This window comes from Acinonyx jubatus, chromosome X, assembly GCF_027475565.1.
Source record: "Acinonyx jubatus isolate Ajub_Pintada_27869175 chromosome X, VMU_Ajub_asm_v1.0, whole genome shotgun sequence".
Taxonomy (NCBI): Eukaryota; Metazoa; Chordata; class Mammalia; order Carnivora; family Felidae; genus Acinonyx; species Acinonyx jubatus.
The window spans coordinates 76,605,412-76,618,810 of NC_069389.1; positions in this window are offsets into that span (position 1 = coordinate 76,605,412).

Sequence of the window (13,399 nt, forward strand, 5' to 3'; positions counted from 1 at the left end):
ATTAATTCACATTTTGGGTGGTGTTTTCATGTAATTGAACAGTAAATAAATACTATATTCTGAAGTAAGTTACTTAAGTTATGGAATTTTATCCAAGAGATAAAGAGGCTTAAGCTCAAAAAGAAGTATTTTTCAAGATTCTTCTCCCATATAGTATGACATATTGCCAGGAAATGAAATATTTGCTAATAAGAAGAGTGAGTCAGATGAGGCGTTTCAAGTATAATAATCTAAATAAATTTTTGACTTATCATCAGCATCAATAAAACAGTTGGGTGAATTCAGATTTTATGTAATTGTGTCTCTCCAATTTACTCTCACTTTGAACCTTTCCTCTTTCCCTTAAACTCTGGAACAATAGCTTCTTCCTACCTTACAGCAATAAAGTGAAAGAAACAATGCAGTTAAGAAATGTTCTCTATAACAATGGGCCATTTTAAAAATGCCCACAAAAATCTTCAGGATGAAAAGCTATTTGGCTCTTTATTTCTTTCAGATCCTGAAGTTCTTGGTGTGTGTGTGTGTGTGTGTGTGTGTGTGTGTGTGTGTGTGTATTTGGGCTGAGAGGGTGTGATGGAAGTAGAAAGTGGACAGTGATACAGAAGGTGATGAAACCTGGACATGATACAAGGATAGTAGCAAAACTTCACTGCTGGTTTTATCAAAATGCTTTCATAGTAAATTATGTCCTCTCAGGAATCATTGCCAGATGGAGTAAAGTAAGACAATCCACCATACCTGAGAATCTTGCACAATGCCAGCTGGACCCATTTAGAAGCTGTGAAGAAATGTCAGTCATTATTAAAAGAAATCCGCTGAGACCAGGAAGCAGAAGATTGGTTTGCAAATGTGTCCCCTGCAGGGACTCTGGTAATGAACTGTAATCTGAACTGTGACCATCACTTATTAATTCCAGTACTGGTGCATCATTTTGTTTAATATAGCTCCAACTAATACTGATGATCCATTGATTGTACTTCATGAACCTACTTAATTCACTGGAAAATACAAGGGATGCATATTTGCTCTAGGCGTTATGTAACACATCTCTCCTGAGGATCAATGTACTAGTATTTGTAATGCACACTGAAGATGAAAATTGCTTTATAAATAATAGCCACTATCTTGTAGTATATACAGCAGCAGCTACTGCATTAGGAAAGGAAAAAAAGATAGCAATATATGACCATAATAAAAAGTCAGATGCAGAAGTCCACCTCACCATGCCCTCCATTCTACCATGCATTGAAGTAAGGTAGTTGCCTATAATGCACCAAAGTTCAGTAAACCATACCTTATGAGAAAGAAGACTTCGTGGTTAACAGAAAAAACAAATATCTCCACAGCCCTACTATGTTTGCAGAGTTGCATGTAGTGTAATATTGTAATCTTAGCCTGACTGCCAACCAGAAGTTTGGCATAGCAATGTTTTGCTCACTCGCTATTGTTAACCCAGTGCTGTGGTGAGTAGGGAAGGCCCTTGCCAGTCTTGCTCCCTCCCCAGATCTCTGGCATGACCACTGTTGCCATTGGGTAAAGTTACAAATGATAAAACTAAACAAAAATTTAAGTGGCAGTTCAGTTGTAATTAAAGTGCAAATGGAATTAGGAGCTTACATGGAAATGTATGACATTTGAAAATGCATACTGATGTGTTTCTAATTCCATGAGTAAACCACTAGAAAGCTCAAATAGGCAGCTGTGTGTTTTAAATGTTTTTGTTTTGTTTTGTTTTGTTTTGTTTTTTTTAGAAGGGTCTGGGTGGCTCAGTCGCTTAAGTGTCTGACTCTTGATCTTAGCTCAGGCCTTGACCTCAGGTTCAAGGTCGTGAGTTCAAGCCCTGTTGTGAGCTCCATGCTGTACATAAAGCCTACTAAACAAACAAACAAAATAGAAACTTTTTTATGAAAGTATAATTGAGATACAGTATATTAGCTTCAGGTATACAACATAGTGATTTGACATTTGTATACATTGTGAAATAATCATCACAATAAATCTAGTTACTGTCAACTTAGAAACTTAAGACAATGGGGCAACTGGATGGTTCTGACGGTTGAGCGGTCAACTCTGGCTCAGGTCATGCTCTTGCAGTTTGTGGGTTTGAGCCCCATTTCAGGCTTTGTGCTGACAGCTCAGACCTTGGAGCCTGCTTCAGATCCCATGTCTCTATCTCACTCTGCCACTCTCCCGCTCGGGCTTTCTCTCTCTCTCTCTCTCTCTCTCTCTCTCTCTCTCTCTCTCTCTCAAAAATAAACATTAAAAAACAATTAAAGAAAGAAACTTCAGACAATAATATTGACTAAATCTCTCATGCTGTACACTATATAGCCCTATAAGTTATCTATTTTATAACTGAAAATTTGTACTTCTTGATCCTCTTCACCCATTTCACTTCTCCAACCCCCTTCACTTCTGGCAGTCAACAATCTATTTTCTGCTTCTATGAGTCTAAGTTTTGTTGTTTTGGTTTGTTTGTTTTTTTAGGTTCCACATATAAGTGAAACCATGCAGTACTTGTCTTTCTCTGTCCAACTTATTTACCTTAGCATAATACCCTCAAGGGTATTTGTTGCAAGGTCCAACAATTTGTTGCAAATTGTTAAATTGAAAGATTTTGTTCTTTTTATGGCTAGTAGTATTCCATTCTGTGGTGTGTGTGTGTGTGTGTGTGTGTGTGTGCATACCATTATCCACCAATGGACATTTTAGGTTGCTTCCATATCTTGGTTATTGTAAACAATGCATCAGTGAATATAGGAATGCATATATATTTTTGAATAGTTTTTTTCATTTTCTTCAGATAAATAACCAGCAGAAAATTGTTTGATCATATTTAATTTATATTTTTAATTTTTTGAGGAAACTCTATACCATTTTTAGAGAGGCAGCACCAGTTTACATTCCCACAAACAGTGAACAAGGGCTCCCATTTCTCCACATCCTCATGACACTTGTTATTTCTTTTTTTATATAAATAACCATTCTGATAGGTGTAAGGTGATATCTCATTGTGGTTTTGATTTACATTTCCCTTATGATTAATGATGTTGAGCATCTTTTCATGTGCCTGTTGGCACATGTCTTCTTTGTAAAAATACCTATTCAGATCATTTTCCCATTTTTTATTTTTTTGTTATTGTTATTATTGAGTTTTATGACTTCTTTATTTATTTTGGAAGTGCTAGCCACAGGCATTAGGCAAGAAAAATAAATAAAAGGCACCAAACTTGGAAAAGCAGAGGTAAAACTGTCATTATTTGCAGATGATATGAAACTATATATAGAATACCTTAAAGACTACTGGAAGCCGAGCTATCCCAGACTGAGTGGCAAGGCCCGGGCTGTGGATGGATTGGTGACTGCAAGGTGGCCCACCGACAGTGAAGCTTCTTGTACTCCTGCTTTTAGGTAATTTGGCCTTAATAAAGTACCTGGGGTATTGTCTTTTGGGGAATTGCCCTCGGCAGGCCCCCTGGGAAAAGAATCATTATGGAAGAAAATAAGGTTCCACAAGAAACTGAGCGGCCTTACGTTTAGCCCTTGCCATCCCCTATGGAGACTCCTCTACTTGCAGGAAGGATAACCTCATGTAATTGCCAGCAAAGGCAGCCAACTAAGGAGAGACATATGGATTTGAAAGCCTCACTCCAGCAACTAAAGAGTGTATCTCTGGGCACACATGACTTCAACCCCTAGGCCCACCTGGCCCCCCAGAGGCATTCCAGGTGATGATTGAACCTAGTCAGTTAAGGTACAGAATGGTTCATTGGTTCCTAGGTGCATTGTCTCTCTGAAACTGTATGGGACATGGGTTTCTAAGGCTTTTTCAGCCCCTTCCTGGCACCTCGGACTGAGGCAAACACATTGTTCTTCTGGCCTCATGTGGTTAGGAGGTCATGTCCCTGTAACTGTTCCACTTGAGGTATTGAGAAAAAGAGGGCCTTTCATGAGAACAGCAAAGCAAATGCTTTGTAGATTATAGATAAACGCAGATGAATAATGGAGTAATGTAAGAAATTAATCAATCAAAGGGTATGCGGGAACTTTATGAGAAAATTGCCACGTTATTTCCTAAAGGTTGATTACACATAGGAACATTTTTAAAATTAGGCAATGTTAGAAAAACATAGATGACATATGTTACAAGGAAATCACTAGCATATATAATGCCACGTTTGCTACAATAAATCGGCCAGTTCAACACACTGCTGTTGTCTGTGTACATTTTTATTTATTTATTTATTTATTTTATTTACTTTTGTTTTATTTTTACCAACGCCACCATCCTTCGGGAACTCCTGGACCCGCTGGAGCTGGACTCCAGCAAAAAATACCACCAAAAAGCTATTAGAACTAATAAATAAATTTGTAGAATACAAAATTAATATACAAAAATATGTTGTGTTTTTATACACCTATAATGAACTATCAGAAAGAGAAATAAGGAAAAGAATCCTATTTACAATCACATCAAAAAGAATAAAATACTGGGGCATCTGGGTGGCTCAGTGGGTTGAGCATCTAACTTCAGCTCAGGTCATGATCTTGTGGTTCATGAGTTCAAACCCCACATCAGGCTTACTGCTATCAGTGCAGAGCAGCTTCAGATCCTCTGTCCCTCTCTTTCTGCCCCTCCCCCTTTTGCATTCTCTCAAAAAGTAAATAAAAAACAAACAAAAAACATTTAAGAGTCTGTTTCTTGGTCTCCCACTCTCTCTCACAAAAAAAAAAAAAAAGAAAAAAGAAAAGAAAATGAAAAGAATAAAATACCTAGGGATTAAATTTAACCAAAGAGTTGAAAGACTTGAAAGACAAAGAGTTGAAAGATAAAGAGTTGAATAAAGACTTGTACACTGATAAAAGAAATTAAGGAATATAAACAAATGGAAAGATATACAATGGAAATTGATTGGAAAAATTAATATTATTAAAATGTCCATACTACCCAAAGCAATCTACAGATTCAATGCAATTTCTATCAAAATTCCAAGGCATTTTTCACAGAAGTAAAGTAAATAATTATAAAAATTTTATGGAACCACAAAAGACCCTCAATAAACAAAATTATCTTTAAAATGGGAAACAAATGCGGGGGTGTCACACTTATGGATTCAAATTATACTACAAATCTATAGTAATCAGAACAGTATGGTACTGGCATAAAAACAGGCACATAGATCAATGAAACAGAATAGAAATCCCAGATGAACCCATATATATATGTTCAATTAATTTACAACAAAAAGACAGTAATAGGGAAGGATAGTTTCAATGAGGAAAGTTACAATGAGGACAAGATAGTTTCTTCAATAAATAATGTTGGGAAAACTGGGCAGCTATTATCAAAAGAATGAAACAGGGACACTATCTTACAATATACGCAAAATGAATTAAAGACTTGATGTAAAACCTGAAACCATAAAACTCCTAGAACAAAACACAGATGATAAGGTCCTTGACATTGCTCTTTGCAATGATTTTTTGGATCTGACTCCAAACCCAAGGGCAACAGAAATGAAAATAAACCAATGTTACTAAATTAAACTAAAAAGCTTCTGCACAGCCAAGAAGACCATTAACAAAAATGTAAATGCAACCTACTGAATGGGAGGAGACATTGGCAAATCAAAATTTAAGAGCTTCTTAATGGTAAGTAGCACTTAAGACCTCAGCCTCAAATTTCAGGGGGGCTCTAGACTGGAATACATTTCTAAAGCGGTTGTTTCTACATTTTTGGATTTCACACATCTTTAGAATGTGAGCATATATTTACCATGCACAACTATAATCATTTCAAAAAGTAAAGTACATTTTAAAATATAACAAACAGAAATTACTTAAACACAGAATAAGTAAACTTATAAGAAAGGGCACATAGCAAACTTAAATCCACCTTATGTATTTTGTGTATATTGGGCAAGTTACCTAACCTGCCAATTCCTACAGGAAAAAGACAATATCATTTGTTATGAGTATAGAAATTAACATATAAAGTTCTTAGACAAGTACATGGCACCCTATATTCAATACATAAGAACATAATTCTCTCTCTCTCTCTCTCTCTCTCTCTCTCTCTTTGTATTTGTGTTTGTAAGTTCCTCCTTAATTAAAAAAAAATCTTAGTACCATAGATTGCTGATAACATTATCTTGGACCAGCACTGGTCCTCAGACCTGCATTTGGAATCACTGGTCTAGAAGACTCACAGTGACCTGTGATACCAGATAGTTATACTAGGGAACTGCACTAGTTTGTAATAATTAAAGCTCCCAAAGGAGAAGAAAATGTTTCATCCTAATGAGTGTTGCTGAAGAATGGGTATCAATGCATTTAAAAAGTCTCCAGTGTCATATCTCATGTATTTTTATTTATTATTTGGATGAAGAAATAGATAATAATACTACCTAAAATTAATTGAACACTTGCAAGAGTCATTCTGGTTTTCTTTTATTTTCATCTCCAATACTCAATCCATTAGCAAATTCAGTCAAATCTAATTTCACAACATAATTCTAAATTTACCAACACCCTCAATTTACATTGTTAGTACCATAGACCAAGCTGTCATCATCTTTTAACTGTCTGCTGAAGTTCCATCCTAACTGGCTTTTCTACTTCCACTCTTGATATATCATACTCCGTACAATAATCACAGTGATCTTTAAACAAATATATGTGTATATATATATATATATATATATATATATATGTGTATATATATATATATATATATATATATATATATATATATATATTCTAATGGCTTCCCATTCCACTTATAATAAAATCCAAAATATTACCATAGCATAAACTACCCTGAATGATCTAGCCCTTATCTATCCTTTTGACCACATCTGGTACTTCTCTCCTTTGTGTCCACAATGCACTAATGACACTGACCTTCATTATATACCTTAATTGCTATAATTTTTTTCTTTCCTCGTGGTCTTTAACTTGTTATTTTCTCTGACTAGAGTAATATTCTCCCCTTCTTGTGCGCCTCTTTAAAAATGTTCCCCTTAATTTATTACCTGTTATCTCTTTAACCTATATCAATTGCCACTCTCTGAAATCATTTTATTAGTTTTTTATACATTTGTGTGTTTACTGTCTTTCTCTGAATGCCTCAGAAAGTAAGCTCTTTGAAGAGTCTTTATCTGCCCTGTTTAATGGTATATACTTATCATCTGTCAGGCTTAAAACAATGTCTGAAAATTACTAGTAATTTAATAAATGTTCATCAAAGGAATCAATGATTCTTCCAGATATCATGTTAAAATTTTCTTTATAAATATTATTACATAACATGTGCATAATAACACTACAAAGTACATTTATTATTGTCCTCATTTTACAGATAAATAAGCTGAACTTAGTTAAATAAATTCCCAAAGACAATTGAGATAATAAACATCAATGCTGGTATCCAGATACATAATTTCACTCCGACTCCAGAGCCCATTCTCTTATTCTCATATGTTACTTCTTCTTACTTAACTTAGGAAATTATTATCCAATTTTCAGGTTTAAAGAGTATAAAAAACAAGGAAATATATTGGAAGACTGAACTATAATACCAAAAGTTGACTACTACAAATTGGGATGATGACCCACAAATAATAAAATGAAACATAATGGGAATAATTTTGAGGTACTGCTTTTACTGTTTAAATATCATATGACAAAGAATGAATGAGTGGAGGCTTGGCTTAAAAACAACATTTTGTAGAAGAAAAAAAAAACTGTAAGTTTTGACTTAACTTCATTGTAAGCTAATAGGGTGATGTGACTGCTACAAAACAAAAAACTGCTACAAATAGGCTGTATTAAAATAAATCTAGTCTCCAATACAGCTACAGTGGAATTTTCACTGGTCAGAGTGTCACAATAAATTATGGAAGTCAAATTTTAAAAGGGATATATAGGCAAAGTAGACGTTAATCAGTGGAAAGAGACCAAGAACATGAAGTGTCTGAAATAAACACCAAATAAGTAATAGTAGGAGAAGCTAGGTGTGCTTAGCCAAATCAGAAAAGGAATAGGTTGTAAGTTTTAAAAGATGACTATTTAGCAGTAGATTATGCATTATTTTTCCATAATGATGAATCTACATTGCATATCAATATACGGAACATCTTTCTAATGCTTTGTGTTAAAAAAGAACCAAGTTGTCTCACAAAGGATGAGATCCTGTCACTAAAATTTTTCAAATATTATCAAGGAAGCATTTAACAGGAATGCTATAAATATATTCTGTAAAGGGAGTGGAGTTGGAATAGGCCAGTGGTTCCCAAACCTTAGTCCAATAATTGGAGTCAAATGTAAAAAACACAGATGCTGGGGAAACACCCAGTATATCTGTCGAGGTAACACAGTGATATGCATTTTTTTAAAGAACCATAATTTACCATGGAACTTTGGGGGAATTCTCAGATAAGCAGTTCGCAAGTCTTCAGCATCTTTATATGCTAGACTGCTAAAGTTTCATTCATAATTAAACTGCTGGATTGTAAATTCCTTTAAGATAACAACTGTACCACTGATTTTTGTATAATGTCTAACACATCATAGGCACTCAATAAATGTTTCTTAAATATATTTAATTAAGTTTTAATTTTAATTTTAATTACAGTCTAGGTAATAGACAATGTTGTAATAATTTCAGGTGTACAAAATAGTGATTTGATAATTTTATACATTACTCAATGCTCATCATTTTAAGTGTACTCCTTAATCCCAATCACCAATTTCACCCATCCCCTCTCCCATTTCCCATCTGTTAACCATCAGTTTGTTCTCTATAATCAAGAAACTGTTTCTTGGTTTGTCTCTCTCTCTTTTTTTCCCCTTTAGTATTTTATTTCATTTTGTAAATTCTACATATGAGTAAAATCATATGGTATCTGTCTTTCTGTGACTGAATTATTTTCCTTAGCATTATATTCTCTAGCTCCATTCATGTCATTGCAAATGACAATATTTCATTCTTTTTGTCGCTGAATAATATTCTATTGTATAATATACCACAATACTTTATCCATGCATCTGTTGATGGACACTTGGGCTTCTTCCATTATTTGGCTATTGTAAATAATGCTGCAATATACATAGAGCTGCATGTATCACTTTGAATTAGTTGTTTTCTTTTTCTTACCTTTTTTGGGTAAATACCCAGTACTGTGACTGTTAGATCATAGGGTAGTTCTATTTTTTACTTTTTAAAGAACCTCAATACTGTTTTCCACAGTGACCACACCAGTTTGCATTCCCATCAGTAGTGTAGAAGAGTTCAAGTTTCTGCATGTCATCGCCAACACTTGTTTCTTCGTTTTTTATTTTAGCCATTCTGAGAGTTATGAGGTGATATCTCATTGTAATTTTGATTTTAATTTCCCTGATCATGAATGATATTGATCTCCTTTTCATGTGTCTGTTAACAATCTGGATGTCTTTGAGAAAAAAAAAAGTCTGTTCATCTCTTCTGCTCATTTCTTTGCCTTTCTTTTTTTTAATTTTTAAAAAGTATTTAAATCCAAATTAGTTAACATATAGTGTAATAATGGTGTCAGGAGTAGAATTTAGTGATTCATCACTTACGTATAACAACAGTACTCATCCCAACAAGTGCCATCCTTAATGCCTATCACCCATTTAGCCCACCATCCCACCCAACACCTTTAGAGCAACCCTCAGTTTGTTCTCTGTATTTAAGAGTCTCTTATGGTTTGCCCCCACTCTCTGTTTTTATCTTATTTTTCCTTCCGTTCCCCTATGTTTATCTTCTGCCCATTTTTAATTGTATTATTTGTTTTGGGGGGTGTTGAGTTGTATTGATTCATTATTTATTTTGGATAGCAACCCTTTATAAGATATGTGATTTGCAAATATCTTCTCCCATTCTGTAGGTTGCCTTTTAGTTTTGTTGTTTTTTTTCCCTGTTGTGCATATGCTTTTTATTTTAATGTAGTCCTGATAGTTAATTTTTGCTTTTATTTCTTTTGTCTCAAGAAACATATCTAGAAAAATGTTGCTACAGCTGATTCTGAAAAATTACTGCCTGTGTTTGCTCACTTCTAGGGATTCTATGTTTTAAGATCTCACATTTAGGTCTTTAATTCATATTGAGTTTATTTTTTGTGTATTGTGTAAGGAAGTGATCTATTTTTGTTCTTTTGCATGTAGCTTTCCAGTTTTCCCAATCGTAATTGTTGAACACACTTTTTCCCATTACATATTCTTACTGCTTTATTAAGATTAGTTGACCATACAATAGTGGGTTTATTCTTGGGAATTCTATTTTATTCTACTGATCTCTGTGTTTATTTTTGTGCCAGTACCATAGTGTTTTGATTGCTACAGCTTTGTAATATATCTGGAAGTCTGGAATTGTGATACTTCCAGTTTTGTTTTTATTTTTCAAGGTTGCTTTCACTACTCAGGATCTTTCGTGGATCCATACAAATTTTATGATTGTTTGTTCTAGTTCTGTGAAAAATGCTGTTGGTATTTTAATAGGGATTGCATTAAATCTGTGATTGTTTTTGGATAGTATAGAAATTTTAACAGTATTTGTTTTTTTTTTTCCCAATCCATGAGAATGGGATATCTTTCCATTTATTTGCATTATATCAAATTTCTTTCATCAGTGATTTCTAGTATGCAGAGTACAGGTCTTTCACTTCTTTAGTTAAATTTATTTCTAGATTTTTTTTTGATACAATTGTAAAGTGGATTATTTTCTTAAATTCTCTCTCTGCTGCTTCCTTATTGGTGTTTAGAAATTCAAAAGATTTCTGTACATTGATTTTGTATTTTGTGACCTTACTATATTGGTTTATCACTTCTAGTAGTTTTTTGGTGGAGTTTTTAGGGTTACATATATATATATATATATATATATATATATATATATATATTATCATGTCATCTGCAAATAGTGAAAGTTTTACTTTCTCCTTACCAATTTGGATGCATTTATTTCCTTTTATTGTCTAATTTCTGTGGCTAAGACTTCCAGTCCTATGTTGAATAAAATTTGTGAGAATGGACATATTTGTGTTGTTCCTGACCTTAGAGGGAAGCTCTCATTTTTCCCCATTGGGAATAATGTTTACTGTCAGTTTTTCATATATGGCCTTTATTAAGTTGAGGTATGTTCCTTTTAAATCTACTATACAGAGGGTTTTTATCATTAATGGATGTTGTACTTTGTCAAATGCTTTTTTCTGCTTATGTTAACATAATCATATGTTTTTTTGTCCTTTCTCTTATTCATGTGAAGTATCACATTGATTGATTTGTAAGTATTGAACCACGAATGCATCCCGAGAATAAATACCACTTGATCATGGTGAATGATTCTTTTAATACATTGTTAGATTCAGTTTTCTGGTATTTTGTTGAGGATTTATGCATTAATGTTCATTAGATATATGGGCCTTTGGTTCTCTTTTTTATGGTGTCTTTATCTAGTTTTGGTATCAAGGTAATGCTGGCCCCATAGAATGAATATGAAAGTTTTCATTTCTCTTCTGTTTTTGGAAAATTTTGAGAAGTATAGGTGTTAACCCTTTTTTAAATATTTGGTGGAATTCACCTGTGAAGCTCTTTGGTTCTGGACATTTGTTTGTTGAGAGTTTTTTGATTCCTGTTTCAATTTCATTGCTGGGAATCAACCTGCTCTAAATTTCTATTTATTCCTGTTTCAATTTTGGTAGGTTATACATTTCTAGAAATTTATCCATTTCTTCTGGGTTGTCCAATTTGTTGGAATGGGATTTTTCATAATATTCTCTTACAATTTGTATTTCTGTGGTGTTGGTTCTTATTTCTCCTCTTTCATTTGTGATTTTGTTTGAGTCCTCTCTCTATCTCTTTTTATCACTCCCTCTATCTCTTTTTTTTATTTTTAATTTGTATTTTTAATGTTTATTTTTGAGAGAGAGAAAGCGAGAGAGAGAGAGAGCTGGCGAGGGGGCAGAGGGAAGGGGAGACAGGATCCAAAGCAGGCTCCAGGCTCTGAGCTGTCAGCACAGAGCCTGATGTGGGGCTCAATCCCACAAACCCTGTGATCATGACCTGAGTTTGTGTCAGATGCTTAACCTACTGAACCACCCAGTTGCCCCCTCTCTCTCTTTTTTGATGATACTAGCTAGAGGTTTATGAATTTTGTTGATCTTTTCAAAGAACCAGTTCCTAATTTCATTGTTTTGTTCAATTTTATTTTTTTAAGTTTCTGTATATCATTTATTTCTGCTCTAAATAAATGATGTTTATTTCTTCCTTCTGCTAGTTTTGGGTTTTTATTCCTATTCTAACTCCTTTAGGTGTAAAGTTTTTTTTTTTTTATTTGAAATTGTCCTTGTTTCTTGAGGTAAGCCTGTATTTCTATCAACTTCCCTGTTATAACTGCTTTTGCTAAATTCCAAAGGTCTTGACACACTGTATTTTCATTTGTTTCCATGTAATTTTTTATTTCTTCTTTGATCTTTGTTGACCTATTCATTGTTTAGTACCATGTTACTTAACCTCCATATATTTGTGCTGTTTCCAGATTTTTGCTTGTGGTTGATTTCTAAAATCATAGCATTGTGGACTGAAAAGTTGTATAGTATGACTTCTATCTTTTTATTTGTTTAAACTTGTTTTGTGGCCTAATACATGATATATTCTGTAGAATGTTCCATGTTTACTTGTAAAGAATGTGTATTCTGCTGTTTCAGAAAGGACTATTCTAAAGATATCTTTTAAATTAATCTGGTCCACTGTGTCATTCTAAGCCACTGCTTCTGTGTTGATTTTCTGTTTGGATGGTCTGTCCATTGATTTAAATGGGATGTTAGAGTCACCTGCTATTATTGTATCAGTATTTATTAGTTACTTTATGTTTGTTTTTAACCATTTAATGTATTTGAGTGCTCTGATGTTGGATGCATAAATATTAACAATTGTTATATTTTTGTGTTCAATTGTCCCCTGTATTAATATATAGTGTCCTTCTTTGCCTCTTGTTATAGTATTTATTTAAAATTCTATTTTGTCTGATTTAAGTTTTGCTACCCTGGCTTTCTTTTCACATCCATTTGCATGATGCATGTTTCTCTATCCCCTCACTTTCAATCTGTAATTGTCTTTAGGTCTAAAATGAGTCACTTGTAGGCAGCATATAGATGGGTCTTGTGTTTTATGCATTCTATCATCCTACATCTCCTGATAGGAGTGTTTAGTCCATATACATTCAAAGTAATTAATGATAAATATGCATTTATTGCCATTTTGTTCTTTGTTTTGTGGTTGGTTTTATAGTTTTTTTTCTCTGATCCTTTCTTCTCTTGCTCTCTTTCACAGTTTGTTGGCTTTCTTTAGGGATACACTTGGATTCCTTTATCTTTACTTT